The sequence below is a fragment of the Schistocerca americana genome, chromosome 2, assembly GCF_021461395.2.
Source record: "Schistocerca americana isolate TAMUIC-IGC-003095 chromosome 2, iqSchAmer2.1, whole genome shotgun sequence".
Classification (NCBI taxonomy): domain Eukaryota; kingdom Metazoa; phylum Arthropoda; class Insecta; order Orthoptera; family Acrididae; genus Schistocerca; species Schistocerca americana.
In genome coordinates this window covers 954,932,027-954,950,379 of record NC_060120.1, presented here as the reverse complement: position 1 = coordinate 954,950,379, position 18,353 = coordinate 954,932,027, and positions in this window count along the sequence as shown.

Below are 18,353 nucleotides of genomic sequence, written 5' to 3'. Positions count from 1 at the left end.
TTGATTTCAAACACGTACCCGACTCATACGATAATAGCTGGTGATGACTTTAATTTACCCTCAATATGTTGGCGAAAATACATGTTTAATTCCGGAGGTACGCATAAAATATCATCCGAAATTGTGCTAAACGCATTCTCTGAAAATTATTTCGAGCAGTTAGTTCATGAGCCCACGCGAATAGTAAACGGTTGTGAAAACACACTTGACCTCTTAGCAACAAATAATCCTGAGTTAATAACGAGCATCAAAACCGATTCAGGGATTAGTGAACACAGAGTTGTCGTAGCGAGATTGAACATTGCAATTCCCAAATCCTCGAAAAATAAGCGAAAAATATGCCTATTCAAAAAAGCAGATAAAAATTCGTAAATTAACAAACGACGGAGCTGACCCTCCTTGGTACCGTACACAAAACGGGTTAGAACACTGTTACAGAAACAGCGAAACAAACACGCCAAATTTAAACAGACGCAAAATCCCCAGGATTCGGGTTCTTTTACAGAAGCTCGAAATTTAGCACGGACTTCAATGCGAGATGCCTATAACACTTTCCACAACGAAACTTTGTCTCGAAACCTGGCAGAAAATCCAAAGAGATTCTGGTCGTATGTGAAATATGTTAGCGGCAAGAAACAATCAATGCCTTCTCTGCGCGATAGCAATGGAGATACTATCGAAGACAGTGCTTCCAAAGCAGAGTTACTAAACACAGCCTTCCGAAACGCCTTCACAAAAGAAGACGAAGTAAATATTCCAGAACTCGAATCTAGAACAGCTGCCAACATGAGTAATGTAGAAGTAAATATCCTCGGAGTAGTGAAGCAACTTAAATCACTTAATAAAAGCAAGTTTTCTGGTCCAGACTGTACACCAATTAGGTTCCTTTCGGAGTATGCTGATGCATTAGCCCCATACTTAACAACCATATACAACCGTTCGCTCGCCGAAAGATCCGTACCCAAAGACTGGAAAGTTCCACAGGTCACACCAATATTCAAAAAGGTAATAGGAGTAATCCACTCAATTACAGGCCCATATCGTTAACGTCGATATGCAGCAGGATTCTAGAACATATATTGAGTTCGAACATTATGAATTGCCTCGAAGAAAACGGTCTATTGACACACAATCAACATGGATTTAGAAAACATCTTTCCTGTTAAACACAACTAGCTCTTCATTCGCATGAAGTGTTGAGTGCTACTGACAAGGGATTTCAGATCGATTCCGTATTTCTGGACTTCCGGAAGTCTTTTGACACTGTACCACACAAGCGGCTCGTTGTGAAATTGCGTGCTTATGGAATATCGTCTCATTTATGTGACTGGATTTGTGATTTCCTGTCAGAGAGGTCACAGTTCGTAGTAACTGACGGAAAGTCATCGAGTAAAACAGAAGTGATTTCTGGCGTTCCACAAAGTAGTGTTATAGACCCTTTGCTGTTCCTTATCTATATAAACGATTTGGGAGACAATCTGGGCAACCGTCTTCGGTTGTTTGCAGATGACGCTGTCGTTTATCGACTAATAAAGTAATCAGAAGATCAAAACAAACTGCAAAACGATTTAGAAAAGGCATCTGAGTAGTGTGAAAAGTGGCAGTTGACCATAAATAACGAAAAGTGTGAGGTCATCCACATGAGCGCTAAAAGGAATTCGTTAAACTTCGGTTACACGATAAATCAGTCTAATCTAAAAGCCGTAAGTTCAACTAAATACCTACGTATTACAATTACGAACAACTTAAATTGGAAGGAACACACAGAAAATGTTGTGGGCAACGCTAACCAAAGACTGCGTTTTGTGGCAGGACAGTTAGAAAATGTAACAGACGTACTAAGGAGACTGCCTACCCTACACTTGTCCGTCCTCTTTTAGAATACTGCTGCACGGTGTGAGATCCTCACTAGGACTGACGGAGTACATCGAAAAAGTTCAAAGAAAGGCATCACCTTTTGTATTATCGCGAAATATGGGAGAGAGTGTCACAGAAATGATACAGGATTTGGGCTGGAAATCATTAAAAGAAAGGCGTTTTTCGTTGCGACGGAATCTTCTCACGAAATTCCAATCACCAACCTTCTCCTCCGAATGCGAAAATATTTTGTTGACACCGACCTACATAGGGAGGAACGATCACCACGATAAAATAAGGGAAATCAGAGCTCGTACAGTAAGATATAGGTGTTCATTCTTTACACGCGCTATACGAGATTGGAATAATAGAGGATTATGAAGGTGATTCGATGTACCCTCTGCCAGGCACTTGAATGTGATTTGCAGAGTATCCATGTAGATTTAGACGTACAATTCCTGTCCGGGGGGAGGACATTTTAATTGAAAGTCGCAGCCTGGTATCGGCGGATAAATACGATACTGCAGAGCCTGCGTTGTTCAGAAGTACAATGAAATGTTCCTTCGAACATATAAGCGTGCATGTCCGAAGGAACATTGGATCATACCTCTTAACATGCAGGCACTGCAATAACGTATTAACATGCATGGCCAAGAACAATTTATTTCTTGATCCAGCGCCCAACAAAGGTTAACAATACCCAAATGGACTGTGCGCCATGAAGGTACACTAAAACGTCAACACTGAAACTTTAGATCGTGGGTCGTTCCCCAACGCGGGTGTGCGATTTCATGTTGTAATGTGTTATTCGATCCCCCATTCTCTCGTCGTCATGGCTGGTTCAGATATTTATCGTATTATTAGGCCAGGAAACCCGCACAACTCTTATATATGGAATTACAATTAAATCAATACCATTAACTGTTGACAGGCGTTGATATACATCAACGGGGACAGTTGAAAATGTGTGCCCTGACCGGGACTCGAACCCGGGACCTCCTGCTTGCATAACAGACACACTATCCATCTGAACCACCGAGGGCACAGAGTATAGTGCGACTGCAGGGATTTATCGCCGGCACGCTCCCCGTGAGACCCACATTCTCAACTTATAGTCCGCACACTACGTTCGTAGTGCCCCTGCCGTCATACCCATTACTCGCGGCAGACAATCCACCGAGTTCCGTAAGAGTTCAGGCAAATCGTGTGCATCCGCACTGAAGAAGGTCATCAGCCGGTTAGCCTTAAACGATATGAAGAGTTTTTTCGGACATGTCCGAAAGAACAGATGCCATCTTCATATCTTATACATGATTCCATAGCACTACCGCTCACTATACTGGCGGGTAGAGATATTCTTTCCCGTCGTGCAACAGATGGATACTTAGTCGTTAGATAATGCAGAACGTGCATGATCATTAAGGCACCTGTAGCCGATAAAAGAATTTGTCAAGTTTCTCGTGCGTGTAAATTTTTTTTGGCAATGTGCTACTTTGTTTGACGTTATCAAATAAATACTGTGTTTGGTGTGTTTGAGAGAAATTTTGATAGACGACCGATTCAAGAAACAGTTTCGACCGTTTACGCTTGCATTTGCCAGATAAATGCCATTTCCCTGTCGGGCACTGAAGATGATGGACCGCACAAATGTTGATGCCTCGTCGCCCATTTTGAGCGAGAGGGAATTTTCTCTATATTGCATTTTACCTCTTTGCTTCGTGAGTTTCCACAATTGTGAAACTTAGATCAAAGGATTATATGGACAAAAACAAAAGATCGCATGCCACCAGCAAAATGGAAGAGGTCTTTCCCATCCAAGTATTATAGTGGAAGAAGCAGAGAACGAATCAATATTCCACGTACGACGTACAAGCGGGAATCCAACAAAATAATATTGTCTTTCAATACTTGATAGTTCGTAGTAAAAACCAGTGTGAAAGCTGCACTGCAGGATACAAATTTTAAATCTTAGACATGCTCCAGTTGCCAGATATCTCAAAATTATAGATTGTCGTTGACAAACTGGAACAGACTTTCGCGTAAATGTGTACTCCTTTTCAGTCTCAGAGCTAAGCAATTCTAACGAGTTATTGAAAGTTTGACTGCCCATTCGGGAAAAGTTGAGTGTAGTATTTCCTTTAGAAGATTTACATGGATGTATTTATCTCTCAATTTCACATGTTCTCCGGACTCGCGTCTTGTTTTCATTTTCTTCAGAAATGGTTCTGAGCACTATGGGACTTAACTTCTGAGGTCATCAGTCCCCTAGAACTTAGAACTACTTAAACCTAACCAGCCTAAGAACATCACACACATCCATGCCCGAGGCAGGACTCGAACCTGCCGTCGTAGCGGTCGCGCGGTTCCAGACTGTAGCGCCTAGAACCACGGGGCCACTCTGGCCGCCTCATTTTCTTCTTTGTAGGTACAGGGTGATTCAAAATTCCTATTACAAGCTTCTACGTGTTGTAGAGGATACTTAGTAGATGAAGTTTTGTGAAGGAAATCGTGTCCGGAAATATATTGTATGGATATATTCGTAAAATAAGTTTGAGGATTGGATCACTTTCAATCTCACGCTTCATGGTACGCACACAATCTGAGAAGGGGGCGCAGTCGTGAGACCCTGCTGTAGTTAAGACATCACATGATACCTTCGTCCGACTACAACAATGGTTCCCAATCTTTCTACGCCCATTGCCCCTGAACGAGGTCAGATGATATCCAATATTCCGAACAAAGTTTGGGGCCTAATTAAACATTAAATTTCAAGTAATTAACACTAATCTTTCAAGATGACAAATGATTTTCAATTCTTAACTAATGTTCAAACAACTGAAATTCACATGTTCTCTACGTTTTTCACTGCACCAAGAAATAACGTTAATTCACTTCTTCGATTTTGTTTCCTTTGCCACCGTAGTCGGAGATGCACGTTCACGTTAAGAGCTCTTGCAATAATCACCGATCCAATAATAAAGCTTCTGATCACCGAACTTTCGCCAAATTAATATCTTTTCCCTTTCAAGGAAATCTGTTTGGAGTATGTTGCCTTTTTGAGGTGTGAGAAATAGTGCTTTCGCATTAATTTCCTTGTCTGAAAATATTCCGTCAGCCACAGAATTTGAGCTTAGAGCCCAGGTATTTACGTGCCACCTTTCTACATAGAAGAATAGTTGCTGCTAGAATTTATTATTCGCAACGAGCAATAACTACTACCACTCGATGGACAGCAAAAGGAATAAGCAGAAAAGTTAAAATGGTCTCGAGTGCTGATGACTCTTTTGTAGTGGTCCATGGCCTTTTAACAAGAAAACCATTCAAAGTTCGAGAGCTACTCAGCGAGGCATGGAGAGAGGCACGTTGCATATTACTGGAAACGACAAGAATGCAAATAAACATGTTACGGAACAGAATAGAGTAGAAGGCGTAATTGTGATAGAGACAGAAAAAGGCGGATGTGGGGTGGACAACAGCCAATAAGGTGGATGGTACACGGGCAAAGGGAATTCTCTTATGGATTCTAAGAAACAACCAAAGACGGAGGAAAATTAACGGAAGGTACGTAGGCAGATGGCATTAGAAAATAATCAGGAGCCACAGGAATTCGTATCGCTCAAAGTCGCAGTACATCGAAATATTTAGAGGAGGCTTTTATCAGGAACTGGATGTCAAATGGCAGATGATGATCCTCCGTTACATATTGGAGTGTACCATAATGATGATTACTCTTAAAAATAATTTTCAGTGGTCATTAAATCATCAATAATCCATTTTGGTTTCACCCCTCGGAAAGTTTCATTTTACCCCTCAGGGTGTCATTACCTCTAGGTTGGGAACCACTGAATTACAACAGTGACTGCGAGAAATTGGTACTTTCGAAACTAGGAGGACTGTGGTGCTCCACAGCCGCACTGCAACTCGATTTTGAAGAGGACCTCCTACACCACATAGAAGAGAACGCGAGGACAAGTATTTGAAACCTTGCCCATGCCACGTACTCCTGCAGCACACAGGTCAGAGCCCATTGTCCCGCTGTGTGCGTACCGTGAACCGGAAATTTGAAAGCGATCACCACAGTTAGCTCTAAAAAGCTGGTCGCCTCCAGAAAATTTGTGAAATTCTGGAGATTGTTTTAATCACTCAAGTACGTCTCTGGTATCAATAATCTGAGTTTGCCCAGGTTTCTGTCAGACACTCAGATCGGTAGCAAATGTTGTATGTCGATAGAGTATCAACCAGAACTCCTATTTCATTTTTACTGTGTGCTATCATCCAGCGTAAACGTTAATTAAAAGTAGCTCCAGATTTACAGAGCACCGGAAAGCATAACTATGAGTACCTAATATGTATAGTTTGAGTGGGGAACTTGATACCGCGTCAGAGTGTCGTATATCGGGTCGTGGGTTCAAACGTCAGTGACAACAACAAAAAATTTTACTGTTTTATGCATGAAAGTATTATATGGGACAACGTTTTTACGACATGTAAATGCGTTGTTTGAAGTTTACAGCAACATTCTATTGGCAGTCTGCTTTTGCTTCGATTCGTTGAAGGTAGTAAACCTATAGAATACATTTGAAGTTTCACAGTGTATACAATCAGAACAGAAAAATAAAGAAACAATTGCATCACGCACGCGGAAGTATAGTAATAATAATAATAATAATAATGACAATAGTAATAAAACTAATAGTAGTAATAAACACAATAATAAGATAATTAATAAGTACGTAACGTTCAACTATCGAAACGAAAACAGACTTCCGAAAAAACATTGCTAAAAGCTCCGAAAAGTCTTTTTACATCTCAGGAAAATGTGCCCTCATATAACAGTTTCAAGCGTAAACAATTTTAAAAAGTTTACAATCAGTACGATTTGATATTGGGACCTTCGATATGATACCTGCACGCTCTACCAACTCACCCACACAACATCGACAGAACGATCTGTCACAGATACGTTTTTCCTATGCTCCATTGTTGTGGTGTTACTTTTAATTATCATTTACGGATGTTCTACTGGGCGACAGCACATAGCACGAACTAAATCGGTTTTTTGGTAGATATTTTATCGACAACGTCTGGAACCCATCTGAGTGTCTGACAACTGGAGTTATGGGTGTGAGTGAAGATTCAGTCGCGATGAAAAGAAAATTGCCAAATTTTCAGATTTCCCGGTTTTTTCCAGATTCTTCCGAAACTAACCGTTTAATCGCGGAAGTCAAGGTTACCAAAAAGTAGAGCACTAAATTCTGCACCGTTCCAGTACAAAAACTGATTAAATTTTTCCTTCAGGACAGCTATGTCAGAAAACGGCAATTTTTCACACTTTTCAGTAAACGCACGTTTCATCGCTATAAAACGGGCAGCATTTGAGAACTTTACGAGAAAAGCTGTAGAGCATCAAATTGTGTTTTCAAAACGTCAAAGAAAATTACAAAAAACTTAGCTGTAATTAACTATCGCCATTATTCAGTTACTAACTGACAAACCAGTCATTTCCCAGGTATTGATTTTGCCTATTTGACGTTGACCGAGACGAGCAGCTGTCTTTCGTTTATTATTACCTCGCATGTACTCCTGCAGTAGACTCAGTGTGAGACAATCTCGGACAATTTCTGTTCGCTGGGCACAACTGCTTCGCGCCTCTACAACACGATTTTGTAAACGTCACTATGGCAACGTCTCTTCACAGCTCTATAGACAGCTATTGTTTTCGACTACAGCCTTTTGCGTTTCGCAGCTGAAAGTTGTCAAAAGCGCTGGTAGGTGTTATGGAATTGCTTAAGTTGACTCGACTGTAGGAGTGTGTTAGCAGTAAAGAATAAATGTATTAAAATTTCATGCACGATGAGGCATTTTTCACAGTGTTTATGACGTCATATCTCCTGATCTATGTCTCATCCAGTGATAAAATTTCGTATATACATGCAGCGGCATATGACGGTACTGTCTGCAAAATGTGTTGCGAATAGAATTAGCAGTAAAGAAGTAATAAATTAAAAGATCATGCCCGATGCGGCAGTTTAACTTCACAAACAGCGGAAACGTAGTATGCGATAAACTTTTTTCCTTTCACCATTTTGTGAGTGGTGCGAGTGAGAAATATCTCATAAACATTTGAAATTATGTGTAAAGTTTGTTGCAACTCACTAAGGAACGTCATGTACAATGCAGCAGTTTTCCAGGCATCTCAGTGTTTATGACGTGAAATCCCCTGAACTATGAGCAGTACCATTACATAATTGTGTAGCTGTACTTAGCGTCAGGTGTGGATACTGTGTGCGAAATTTATTGCGAATAGAGTTAGTACCACAGAAGTAATAAATTTAAACGTCATGCATTATGCGACAGTTTTTCACGATCTCGTTGTTTATGGCGTCTATCTTTTGGATTGTGATAGGTAGATCGTTCTTACCTTCGCAGCGATTGTTGTTTGATATAAAGGATATTTGTACTAAGTTAGGTTGAAATCGGTTCAATGGTTTAAGAGACTATGAGGAATATACACACATAAATGTACCATTTTTATAATACGTGTGGAGGCGTAAATCACATGGTTAACGACCAATATTAGCTTTCAGTTTCAGCTGAATTGTTTATTCCAGCTTTCAGTTTTGCACATTACTTTTCAGTACCTTAATTCTCTGCCTACGTACGCATGCGGAAAACACGAAAAGTTGCGTTTTACAAGTTGTTTGGTGCCTTTAAAGACCCGATTGACTTCGAAAAGACAGAATTCATTGTAGATGGGGGATTTCTGTTGCGTAGATTGGCATGGGAGGTAACCGAACTACTTTCTTCCATAATTACAGAGTATGTAGATTACATCAAGCGTTGGTATGGCAGAAAGATCACTATTATGTTTGATGGATACTCTAATATGATAAGTGACGGGAGCACGAAATCAGCCGGGCGACTGCGCAGAGCCACCAAAGGAACTGCACCATTTGTCACATTTAATGTAACAACGCCAATAATCATAGCAAATGATTTTTTTCCGTCGAACGAACAAAATAAACAACACCTCATTTCTTTACTGACTGGGCAACTTGACAGTTGGCACTTCAGTATTAAGCAAGATGCACAGGATGCCGATACTGCAATTGTAGACACTGCTGTTGACGTTGCTCAGTAGTTTGTTGTTGTTTTTGTGGAGGAGGAGGAGAACACCGACTTTTTTGTGATTCTGACTGGTTCCGCCCCATTGCCTTCAACATTTTTCTACTGAAGCCAGGGAATGGTAGACAAGGCGAAGTAGTCTACAGCTTCCTAAATATCAAGTTGCTCAAGAATCGGAAGACAACATTCTGTTCCTACAGGCCTTTAGCGGCTGCGACACGACTCAAGAAAATGTAAAGCAAAGACGTTATTCTACTACAAGGGAAGCAGTGACAAGCTTGGAAAAACAGCCCACTAGATCCACGGCAATGCGGCTGGAAGGTTTCAAAATCCGGCCTCTTGTCATTTCCCACTATCATAGAAGCGAACTGTTGAAAATCAGAGTGTACGTAGCTAAACATTAATATTTTACGCTAAGATACTTTGTTTTGTTGCATTACTTCAACGCAGTTTCATATAATTTTATGTAACTCAATTTGTTGTTAACTTAATTAAGTTTCTTTATTTCTAATAGAACAATAATAAAACTAACGCATTTCTTTTCACTAATATCCTTTTAAGCAATTTTTTTGTCCTCTATACAGGGTGATTTTAGGATGATGTTACAACATTCAGAGAGGATGGAGATGGGTAAACGTGCCAATCGAGGTAACGGACCTAGAACCGGAAACGGCCGAGTCGAAATTCGTTAGCGAAAATCGTTCTGATACCTCTGACAAGTGGGGTACATGTACTGCTAAGATTGTAGGGTAGGCAACTCTCAGAGATGATAGTACGGACCAAAACAAGGAAAAAATGTCTAAGTAAATATGGGCTGTAAAATCCACACTGTAAGAGCTATGAGCACTTGTTAATCTTCGATACTGGGGAACACATCTCTTCCACTGCAAGCTCTTTGGTCACAATATTTTTGGAGCAGGAAGTATGGACTAAAACAAGAAAAAAAGTTCAGTAAATATGGGCTGTAAAATGCATACCTTAAGAGCTATGGGCACATGTTCAGTAGAGGAGATGTGTTTCACAGTATCGTAGCTCTTAAGTCGTGTATGTTACAGCTCATGTATACTACGCATTTTTTCTTCTTTCAGTCCATGTTACCACCTTTGAAAGTTGTACACCCTACAATCTTGGCAACAACAGTACCGGTGCACGTATTCCGCTTCCAGAGATGAGATCGATCTTCGCTTATAACTTTCGACTTGATCGTTTCCGCATCAGGGTCCCTTAATTCAAATTGATACATTTATCCATCTCCATCAACAATGAGAGTTTAACATCTTCAAAAAAATGGCTCTGAGCACTATGGGACTTAACATCTATGGTCATCAGTCCCCTAGAACTTAGAACTACTTAAACCTAACTAACCTAAGGACATCACACAACACCCAGTCATCACGAGGCAGAGAAAATCCCCGACCCCGCCGGAAATCGAATGTAACATCTTCAGAGAATCACTTTTTGTAATATAATATATTTCTATTATTTCGTTAATTTCATAGTTTCCAGAACTATTCACTCGGTAACGTGTAAGTTAGAGATATGTACCTGCAACAAAAATTTTAAAAAAACAGGTATTGAAAAAAATTATTGATTTGAAAGTAGAAAGCTGATGCTGGTCGTTAACCATGTGATTTACTTTTAATGAATAATGGCGATATATACTTACTAGCTTGGTCTTTTGCCACTTCCTTTGACTTTTTGAAAACACAGTTTGATGCTCAACAACATTTCTTCTACAAAATTTTGCTTCAGACTGGCCCGTTCTCAGATGCTATACGTTTTACAATGACGAAGCAAGTGTTTTTCGAAATGTGAAAACATGCCGTTTTCGGATTTACCTTATCTACAGGAAAATTTAATCAAACAGAAAATTTTTGATATTCAATGAATGCAGAATTTAATGCTCTACATATTTGGTAAGCTTGGCTTTTTCGACTGAATGCTTAATTTCGGAGGAATTTGAAAAAACAAAAGCAGAAAAGAGTCCGAAATTTTGGTGATTCTTTCTTTCATCACGGCTGAGGCCCCACTCGGAAATGAGGGTAAACTCGTATTATTTATCAGAAGCCCGCTTGAGTGATTAAAAAAGTTTCTAAAATTTCATTAATTTTTGGAAAGCAGAACTCTAATTTTCTTTGCCTAATAGTGCTAAAGTCAATGCAAGCAAATTTCTGTCTTCATTGGTAGTCATTCCCAATAGTGTCAAAGTGCTTCACGTCGCGATAAACACACACAGCGTGACGTCTGCTTCAAAAGTTTGATAATTTGGTTTGTACGTCTGCGTTCTTGTTTTACAAATCCATGGAAAGCAAAACAGCGAATATAACAAACAAATTTTATTCTTTAAGGGGCCTTTATATTGAAACCAACATCTCGATCAGTTGAAGACCATATTAGATTTTGCACTGTGGAACTGACCCCCTTCCTAGCTCATGTTTTCTAGAATCTATTGTGCAGCGAATAATGCAGCGTAACTGAAATAAAGATCAAGTCACTCCTGTTTATAAAAAGGGATAACAGAACAGATGTCCAGAATTACAGGACAAGATCGCTAACGTCCGTCACTTGCAAATTCCTAGGTCATATCTGAAGCTCAAACATCATGACATTCCTGTAGGTAAGAAGCTTATCTTGAAGAATCAGCATGGACTGGAGAATATATCACTCGTATGAAACACACCTTCCTTTATTCATGCAAGGGATCTGGAAAACAGTAGACGAATGTGAATAGGTAGATTCCATCTTCTTATATTTCAGAAATGCGTTCGGAATTGTACCAGACTGTCGAATAATAACCAAGATAGGATCATACGGAATATCTTCATAATTATGCGATCGGTCCGATGAAATTTTATCAGTTGAACCAAGTACTGCATACTGGACAGAGAATGTTCAACGCACAACGAAAATAAGATCTGGTGTGCTTCTAATGTATACATCAAGTACTGTAAACTCGGTTCGAATATTTACTTTTTCTTTATAGTTACCAATCGTTCGGCTTGAGTGACCTGGCGCAATGGGATCGTTACGTTCGCAATATAACAATTCGTCAGAGGGGGTCAGCTAGCAGAACGATTTCCAGTTGGTATGATGAATGAGAAGTCTTTAGATGTGGACAAATGCGATGTAATGTCCACAACAAAGAGAAAGAGGGTGATAGTACATACAAGGGCTATCCACAACGTACATTACGTTTTCGTTTGTGTCCGCTAGGGGCGGGGCTAGCGCGGCCATCTTGGTGTCATGGCATTCCGCCGCTCAGTCGGCATCCTGCCGTGCTAGTGAGAGGTTCGTGCTGTACTCCGTTAGTTACTGTTACAGTTTGAAATGTCAGCGTTAATTGAAAATTCCGCGAAGTGTGAAGTGCATGCTGTAATAAGGTTTCTGACTGCAAAAAACTGTACACCGATAGAAATCTATCGACAGCTTTGTGGAGTGTATGGGGACAACATAATCACTGAAGGTGGAGTGCGTCAATGGGCCATAAAATTTAAAAATGGCCGAACTAACGTTCACGACGAAGAGCGAAGTGGAAGATCCAGCATAGTGACTGCCGAACTTGTCGAAAAAATCGATGCCGCGGTCCGTGAAAACCGTAATTTCACAATAACGGAACTCTCTATGAGTTTTCCACAAATTTCACGAAGTTTGTTGCATGAAATCATTACCGAAAAGCTTGGTTATCACAAGTTTTGTGCAAGATGGATACCAAAAATCTTGATAGAGATTCACAAAAATCAGTGAATGGCTGCAGCGTTAACGCTTCTGGACGCTTACGAGAAAGATGGCGACTCTTTACTCGATCGCATCGTTACTGGTGACGAAACATGGGTTAAGCATGTGAACTGCGAGACAAAATTGCAGTCAATGCAGTGGGAGCACACAAATTCCCCCCCAAAACCCAAGAAATGCATGCAGACAATGTCGGCAAGGAAGGTGATGGCGACTGTCTTTTGGGACAGAAAAGGTGTGATTTTTGTGGATTTCCTGGAAAGAGGCACTACAAGAAACTCTCAAAGGTATTGCCAAACTCTGCACAACCTCAGAAGAGCAATACAAAACAAGCGCAGGGGAAAATTGGGCTCAAAGATCTTGCTGATTCACGACAACACCTGGGCCCACATGGCAAATGCCACTCGTGAAGTTCTCGAATCTTTTAAGTGGGAGTTATTTCCTCAGCCGCCGTAAAGACCCAACCTAGCACCGAGCGACTTCCACTTATTCCCAGCAATGAAGAAGTGGTTGCCTATGCAGCGTTTTGATGACAACGCACAGCTTCAAGAAGAGGTAACCATGTGGTTGAAGGCACAGGCGGCCGAATTTTACGTCGAAGGAATTTCCAAGCTCGTCCATCGCTACGATAAGTGCCTTAAATTAAATGGCAACTATGTAGAAAAGTAGTCTTTAAATGTGGCTTTCATCTGTATATAATAAAAAAATTTCAAATACTTTATTTATTTTTAATTCCAAAAGTAATGTACTTTTTGGATAGCCCTCGTATTACGAATCGTGAAATTTTGGAACTTGCCGAGTCGTTTACATATTTATAAATAACACTAAGAAACGGTTTGAAATAGGATGAACATATAAAACTGTAGGAGGGAAGGTGAATGGAAGATTTAGATTTGCTGGTAGGCTTGAGGGAAAGTGTAGTTCATCTGCAAAGAAAATTGCATGAAAGAGGCTAGTGCGAAAAACTTGTGTTGCTCCAGTGTTTGGTGTGCCTGTCTCCGATAGGGCGTCAGGGCAGTTGTCGAACAAATTAGGAGAGGTGCTGTGGATTGTAGCATGTAGGCCTATCCCTTTAGTCCAAAATGTTTCCACACTGGATCAATAAAAAGATAGAGAAAAGTTAAGATGGTGATTTTAATGCTTCGGGTATACTACACAGCCTGATCTCACTTGAATACAACGCACAGGACGTTCGTACAACCACCTAAAACTGGCAGAAAACAACTTCTTTGGGATGCTGTTCAACTCGGATGTTATTTTGGCTTGAACTTCGGTCTGTCGTTAAAGATTTGACCCTGCAAGCGAACTTCTGCAATGTGTCGTTTTGTGGTAGGTCTGTACTGGTAACATCACGTCTCGCTAACCGTGACGATTTTCTTTTCATGGAATATTTCTCCGCATTTCGCACTTCTTCCAAACTGTGGCAGGTATCCACGCGTCGTTGTTTTTGTTAGGGAGTGAAATTGTGCATGGCAAACTTTGTACACACTTTTCTCTCCATCAAAACATTCTGGAGATTGTCTTGAGAACTTTGTTCAGAGATGTTGCACTGCTGTGATTTGTGTCACAACAACATTGACAATGGCCTCATGCTCATTACTTACCACCGCCTACTCAAAACTGGCTGGTCGAATGCACATCTTCTGTTGTTTACCGCTATCAGTTCAAGCTGCTACCGCAGTTACTGCACTGAAGTCACTTATACACCGGGAATACAATCAGTTGGAACTTTTTGGATGGGCTCGGTAGCCCTTATGAAACTATATGTAAGATCATTGTGGATTTTAAATAGGAATTTCTGAAAAAATGTTGTTTTCTCGGAAGCCTGTTGGATAAATTTGAAGGATCGGTATTCGAGGAAAGAACACAGTGAGGAAATTCTGCTACCACCATCGTAGATCTTGCATAAGGGAGCATGAGAACGAAAGAAGAGACATTAGAGAGCCCATAGTAATTTTTTCCTCTCTCAATGAAAGTATGACAGAAATTCACTAATATTGGTACCAACTATCCTCCGCCACCCACTGTAATGTGGCTTGTATAATACATGGGTAGATGTACCTGAGCTTTCTCGATGCTGCGCTCTGGTGGAAAAAACTGGCATAAATCAATATGTATATCAATATTATTACATGCCTTCAGTATATACGCCTTGTATACCGGTATATATATCCCATGAACTATGGACCTCGCCGTTGGTGGGGAGGCTAGCGTGCCTCAGCGATACAGATAGCCGTACCGTAGGTGCAACCACAACGGAGGGGTATCTGTTGAGAGGGCAGACAAATGCGTGCTTCCTGAAGAGGGACAGCAGCCTTTTTAATAGTTGCAGGGGCAACAGTCTGGATGATTGACTGATCTGGCCTTGTAACACTAACCAAAACGGCCTTGCTGTTCTGGTACTGCGATCGGCTGAAAGCAAGGGGAAACTACAGTCGTAATTTTTCCCGACAGCTTGAAGCTTTATTGTATGGTTAAATGATGATGGCATCTGCTTGGTTAAAATATTCCGGAGGTAAAATAGTCCCCCATTCGGATCTCCGGGCGGGGACTACTCAGGAGGATATCGTTATCAGGAGAAGGAATGTCAGATCCTTTAACCGGGCAGGTGAGTTAGAAAATTTAAAAAGGGAAATGGGTAGGTTAAAGTTAGATATAGTGGGAATTAGTGAAGTTCGGTGGCAGGAGGAACAAGACTTCTTGTCAGGTGAATACAGACATATAAATACAAAATCAAATAGGGGTAATGCAGGAGTTGGTTTAATATTGAATAAAAAAAATAGGAGTGCGGGTAAGCTACTACAAACAGCATAGTGAACACATTATTGTGGCCAAGATAGACACAAAGCCCATGCCTACCACAGTAGTACAAGTTTATATGCCAACCAGCTCCACATATGACGAAGAGCTTGATGAAATGTATGATGAGAGAAAAGAAATTATTCAGATAGTGAAGGGAGACGAAAATTTAATAGTCATTGGTGACTGGAATTCGATAGTAGGAAAAGGAAGAGAAGGAAACGTAGTAGGTGAATATGGAATGGGGGTAAGAATTGAAAGAGGAAGCCGCGTGGTAGAATTTTGCACGGAGCACAACTTAATCATAGCTAACACTTGGTTCAAGAATCATGAAAGAAAGTTGTATACATGGAAGAGGCCTGGAGATACTGGAAGGTGTTAGAAAGATTACATAATGGTAATACAGAGATTTAGGAAACAGGTTTTAAATGGTAAGACATTTCCAGGGGCAGATGTAGACTCTGACCACAATCTATTGGTTATGAACTGTAGATTAAAACTGAAGAAACTGCAAAAAGGTGGGAATTTAAGGAGATGGGACCTGGATCAACTGACTAAACCAGAGGTTGTACAGAGTTTCAGGGAGAGCATAAGGGAACAATTGACAGGAATGCGGGAAAGAAATACAGTAGAAGAAGAATGGGTAGCTTTAAGAGATGAAATAGTGAAGGCAGCGGAGGATCAAGTAGGTAAAAAGACGAAGGCGAGTAGAAATCCTTGGGTAATAGTAGATATATTGAATTTAATTGATGAAAGGGGAAAATATAAAAATACAGTAAAGGAAGCAGGCAAAAAGGAATACAAATGTCTCAAAAATGAGATCAACAGGAAGTGCAAAATGGCTAAGCAGGGATGGCTAGAGGACAAATGTAAGGATGTAGGGGCATATATTACTAGGGGTCAGGTAGATACTGCCTACAGGAAAATTAAAGAGACCTTTGGAGAAAAGAGAACCACTTGTACGAATATCAAGAGCTCAGGTGGAAACCCAGTACTAAGCAAAGAAGGGAAAGGAGAAAGGTGGAAGGAGTATATAGAGGGTGTATACAAAGGCGATGTACTTGAGGACAATATTATGGGAGTGGAAGAGAATGTAGATGAAGATGAAATGGGAGTTATGATACAGTGTGAAGAGTTTGATAGAGCACTGAAAGACCTCAGTCGAATCAAGGCCCCCGGAGTAGACAACATTCCATTAGAACTACTGACAGCCTCGGGAGAACCAGCCTTGACAAAACTCTACCATCTGGTGAGCAAGATGTATGAGACAGGCGAGATACCCTCAGACTTCAAGAGGAATATAATAATACCAATCCCAAAGAAAGCAGGTGTTGATAGATGTGAAAATTACCTAACTGTCAGTTTAATAAGTCACAACTGCAAAATACTAACGGGAATTGTTTACAGAGGAATGGAAAAATTGGTAGAAGCCGTCCTCGGGGAAGATCAGTTTGGATTCTATAGAAATGTTGGAACACGTGAAGCAATACTGACCCTGACTACCTATCTTATAAGACAGAATAAGGAAAGGCAAACCTATGTTTCTATCATTTGTAGACTTAGAGAAAGCTTTTGACAATGTTGATTGAAATACTTTCTTTCAAATTCTGGAATGCCAGGGGTAAAATACAGGGAGCGAAAGGCTATTACAGTTTGTACAGAAACCAGATGCCAGTTATAAGAGTCGAGGGGCACGAAAGGGAAGCAGTGGTTGGGAAGGGAGTGAGACAGGGTTGTAGCCTGTAGCGTTGCTCTTGGGGGACAAAAATAAAAAGAATTGTTACTTTTTTTTAATGTCGAAAAAGTGAATATTTTGGTGGGCCACTTGGCAACAGAATCAGGGATTTATTACGCTATTATAATAACATACGTTGACCATTAAATACCTGAATAAGAGCAGCATATTGATATATATATATATATTTGAGATCGCTCGGAAGAAACATTATCATTTCTGTGCATTTTTATAGTCGCGATGTAGTCATACCCGGATCAACACTAAGGGACCAGAAGATTTATAGACTTTAAAAGAAATGCAACACTACACAATTAAAAAGAGTTGGTTCAGAAATAATAGGAAAACGATAATGTTCCTTCTGCCTCATGCTGCGTTCGGCCCATCAGCGTGATCGTAATTTCTGATGATGAAGTAACACAAAATAATTAAGTTAAGTAAATAAGGAGATGGACTCATCAAGGTTAATTTACGAAAATAAGCACACTTATCTTTAACACACGTTTTTTTTTTAATGCTACGTACCTTTTCATATTAAGTTACAATAGATGACCATTGTGGTTAAATACTTTATACATAACAGTCAAAATGTCCTCTGGATGCTGTCTGTTCGATATCAGTTACAAGAAACTACATCTTTTCTGATTGGAAAAAAATAACAATTAGCATATTTACTCAATATTTTCACATCAAATATAATATACAGTTGTGGAACGCAGCAAGTCCGCGTCCGCCTCTCATGGAATACAAACAGTAAAAGGTGAGGCGCCAAAAGCCTCATTTGTCTTGAAACAACAGAATTCTTTTTTATACCATTAATCGATACATGTACATAGAGATTTACTGGCACCGCGCAAGAACGGCAAAGATAAAGAATAATAGATTCTGTCGCTGCTATGCGATGATTCATTTCTTTTACTTTACAATTTTTCGATAACTTTAGGCCATCAGGCGTTTACTGTTGAGCGTATATTAATGTCTGTGAGGCGAAAATTACTAATATTACACTGCCTCCCATGAGGAGGGAAGGAATACCGAAGGTATTACTTTCATCCTCATGCCCATTGGAATATTTGTAATTTTCGGATGTAACATACAGATTATT